Source organism: Phocoena phocoena, chromosome 15 (genome assembly GCF_963924675.1).
Source record: "Phocoena phocoena chromosome 15, mPhoPho1.1, whole genome shotgun sequence".
In the NCBI taxonomy this organism is placed as follows: domain Eukaryota; kingdom Metazoa; phylum Chordata; class Mammalia; order Artiodactyla; family Phocoenidae; genus Phocoena; species Phocoena phocoena.
The window spans coordinates 20,657,799-20,662,176 of NC_089233.1; the positions used below are offsets into that span (position 1 = coordinate 20,657,799).

The following is a 4,378-nucleotide window of genomic DNA, read 5'->3' on the forward strand; positions in this document are numbered from 1 at the left end:
CCATTTTACACCCACCAGGATGACTAAAATAAAAGATGGAAATTAGCAAGTGCTGATGAGGATGTGGAGCAACTGGAACTCTCATACTCTAGTGGTAGGAGTGAAAATTGGTACAGTCACGTTGGAAAGCACTTTAGCTTCTTTTTTTGGGGGGGGCGGTACTTGGGCCTCTCACCGTTGTGGCCTCTCCCGTTGCGGAGCACAGGCTCTGGACGCACAGGCTCAGCAGCCATGGCTCACGGGCCCAGCCGCTCCGCGGCATGTGGGATCCTCCCAGACCCGGGCACGAACCCGTGTCCCCTGCATCGGCAGGAGGACGATTCTCAGCCACTGCGCCACCAGGGAAGCCCTCCTCTTATTCTTATTCTCCCTTGCCTCATCCTCCTTCACTTGGCTAACCAAGCCCCTCAGCTTAAGCCCCACTTCCTCTAGGAAGTGTTCTGGGAAGTTCCCTCAAGTAGATACCCTGTACTGTGCTCTTCGAAATGCTCATATTCTGCCTGACATGGAACTCACACCTGGAATTCTACCTCTACACTGAGCAGTGCCTATTCATTCATTTAAAAATCATTTATGGAAACTAACACAACATTGTAAATCAACTATACTCCAATAAAAATTTTTTTAAATTAAAAAAAATTATTTATGGAGAGCCAAGTATATGTACGGCACAGTGCTAGGCACTATTTTTGTCTCCTGCTCAGTGCCTGCCGCAAATTATATAGCGAATATTCACTGAAAGAATTAAGGGCCAGCTTGAAGCAACCAGGCCTGAGATGGTGGCTGGCGATCAGAAAGAATGTTGGAACACTGATGGGTGGAGCCTTGTTTCAGCTCCAGGGAGCAAGATAAGTCCTAGGGTAGAGGGAACTGAGCTCTCCTAACCCGGCTGGTGCCCTGAGGTCAGCCTGCACTGGGAACCACCTGATAGCAGCCAACAGGAGTTTGTTCTACAGGGCTCAGGCAAGGAGCCAGCCGCGGCTGGGAATTGGGCAGACCCTTCGATGTTGTGTCTGTGGTTAATTTCTCCTTGGCTAGGGTTCCGCGCCAATGAACCACTATGCTGGAGTGTAGTGAAATGTTTAAGCCTAGGGTTTTTGCAGTCAAAGAGAGTTACTTAAGTTCTCAGAGCCTCAGTTTCCTTTTCTGTAAGGTGGGAATAAGACTCGTACCCATTTTGTAGGCCATTGCAAGGATGGAATGAGATTATGTATATGATATATCAGGCTGGTATCTGGCATACAGTAAAGTTTTATCAATGTTAACAATTATTGTTATCTAGGCTTGCTTTTTTAATTTGCAGTATGTCTGGGGGAGATAAGAGGAGCAAAACTTTTGCCCCAGTTTGGAGGTATATCTTAAGCTATCTCTAAGAGCCCTATGTATATAGCAGCCAATAGCAAATGAAAGCTACCTGCTTGGACCTGTGCCTTCCCAGACTTCCCTTTGGCTGGGACATAGCACAGAACATCTGGGTCTTCCCCAACATGCTGCATCTGTAAATGAAGCCTAAGGCCACCTCAAGAAGGTGAAAAGTCTCAGCACTCACTAACCATACCTAATCACAGTAAAAAATCTGAGGATAAAAGGAGTTACTTGGATATCATCAAAAAAGCTAGATTTAGCAATAAAAGGGTTATCATGGGATCAAGTGGAGAAGAATGTAGGCCAAAGGAGGTTTCAAAGAGCCATAGATGAAGTCCTGTGTTGCAAAATGTAGATGTTTAAATTATGGCTCTGGCCCAATGCATTGGAGCAGCTCTCTCTCTCTCTCTTTTTTTTTAACTTTTTAAATTTCTATTGAAGTATAGTTCATTTACAGTGTTGTGTTAGTTTCAGGTGTCAACTCTCTTTTTAAGCCTGCCCAGCATCTAGGGCTGGCTGGATTGACAGTGAAGGCAGAATGACTTCCAACTTTTTGCCTGACGAACTGCATAGATAGAGGCACCAGTAGTTGACATTTGGAGAAGATAAACAGATTTGGAGAGGGAAGAGACCAAGTCCATTTTTAAATATAGAGACTTTTGAGGTGTTTGAAGGGTACCGAGGTAGGTATGTTTAGAAGGCAATTGAAAATGTGGATCTGGAGCTCACAGAAAGTTATATAAAGATGGACGATGAGGGAATTCCCTGGGAATCCAGTGGTTAGGACTCCATGCTCTCACCGCCAAGGGCCCAGCTTTGATCCCTGGTCAGGGAACTAGATCCCACAAGCTGTTCCACGTGACCAAAAAAAAAGAAGATGGAGAATGAGAATTGTAAATAAGAAGGGGACAATGTCCACTGTGGGCAAGAACAGGACACCCCAGGATATAAAGTAGAGTGAGAAGAGGACTAAGGAGAAAACCATAGAGAATTGCCATTTGGAGAGGAAAAATGGAGGAAGGAAAGCCAGCAGAGAAGATGGAGAAGGAAAAAACAAGCAGGGAAGTGAGAGCAAAACTAGGGCCTAGCTGTGAGACCACCAGACATCTTAAGGAGAATTCTGATTCCCAGGAAATGAAATTGAATTTTTTTTCCCAAGTCAAAAGAGCTTTTATTCATTTTAAAAATATCACATGTGAACCTGGCCCCTTGCGGTTTCTGTAACTAGATCACTCAGATCTTATTCATCAGCCCGCTGAACTGTTCCTTTCTCAGAAACATAGATACCATCCACAAATGTTCTGATATCCTTGTTTTTAACTGTTGTGGCTTTTGCTGAATCAAGGCAGCTGAATTTGACACAAGTTCAATGTCATTTCCTTCAAGAATCAACTCATCTTTCTGGGCTTGAGATACTGAACAAACAACACCTGGCCTCATCCGAGCCCTGCAGATGTATTTTTCACCCAAAAAATTTCGGATTTCCACAAGAGAACCATTCTGAATAACGACGTTGATGGGGAAGTGAGCATACACAGACCTCATCTTGTAACGGAAGCCCAGTGTAACACCCTTGATCATGTTCTGTACATGACTACAGATAGTGTGAACAGTGGCCAGTTCCTTTCTATTCCCCCACCATTTGTCAACCCGGAGCCTCTTCTTTTTCTTCCCAAGGAGACTGAGTTCTACATTGATGTGATTGAAGTCCCTCCGCAGGGTGCCTCTGGGGCCCTTCACAATAACTGTGTGTCCCTTCAGAGTAATGTCGACATTTTCTGGAATGTCGACAGTCTGACTGCTGAGAATGGTCTTCATTCTTGCAGTAGATGCGGCAAAGAGCTGAAATTGAATTTTAAAGGCATGAAAACATACTCAACCTCACTCATAATGAAGACATGTACAATAAAACGATGAAGAGGTAGCATTTTTTAAAAAATCTACCAGACTGGCAAGAATGGAAAAGTTTAACACCGTGTTTGAGAGGATGTGGGGAAATAGACACTTTAAAATAGTAAAGATATACACTTTTTGGCTTAGTAATTCCATTTCTAGGAATCCACTGGATGGATATGCTTATACATGGGTACAGAGAGGTTTGTACAAGGATATTCACTGCAGCATTATTTGTTGTAGCAAAGGGTTGGAAACAACCTAAACGTCCATCAATAGAGGACTTGCCAAATTAATAATGACATCATTTCAGTGGCATATATGCATTTCAGTGGAATATATGGAATTATTAAAACAAACAAGGGAGATCAATAAGTACTAATTTGGAACAATATCTAAGATATCTGAAGTGAAAAACATCAGAAGGACAATAGAACAAGATGTGCTATCATTTATGTAAAAATGGATAAGGCTGGCTTTGGAGCCAGACTGCCTTGGTTTAATTCCCAGCCCCACCGCTGTCTAGCTATGTAACTGGGGGAAAAGCTACCTGTGCTTCAGTTTCCTCAGCCGTCACCTTCACAGGGTTATCAGAGATGTGAAGATTTACTTTTCCCTTTTGTACTTTTTGAATTTTTTTCTTTTTTGGCCGTGCCGTGCGGCATGCGGGGATTTTAGTTCCCCGACCAGGGACTGAACCCACGTCCCTGCAATACAAGTGCAGTCTTAACCTCTGGGCCATCAGGGAAGTCCCTGAATTATTTTTAAACCATGGCATGTATAACCCTAATTTTCATTTAATTAAAAATTTTAAACAAAGAAGGTATATGAGTAGCAAATAAGCATGTAGGAAAGATGCTAAATTCATCAGGGAAACGCACTTTAAACAACAATGAGACACCACTGCAAGTCTATTCATATGGCTAGAATTATAAAGACCATATAACAATACCAAGCGCACCACCCCAAGCCTATATTGCTTTGACAGCTCATTCACATCAAAGAAAATGTGATCCTCCCTTCCCAGTGTACAACTCACCAAGGGATTCATTCTAATTGGTCCTGCCTGGGTCACATGTCCAGCTCTGAACCAATCACTGTGGGGCTGTGAATCACCTTA

At 43.2% G+C, this 4,378-nt stretch overlaps 1 pseudogene; it reads right to left on the reverse strand.

Moving 5' to 3' along the window:
• Nucleotides 1–2,605: 2,605 nt before the first annotated feature.
• On the reverse strand, nt 2,606–3,183 carry LOC136134888 (large ribosomal subunit protein uL6 pseudogene; annotated as a pseudogene).
• Nucleotides 3,184–4,378: the final 1,195 nt, after the last annotated feature.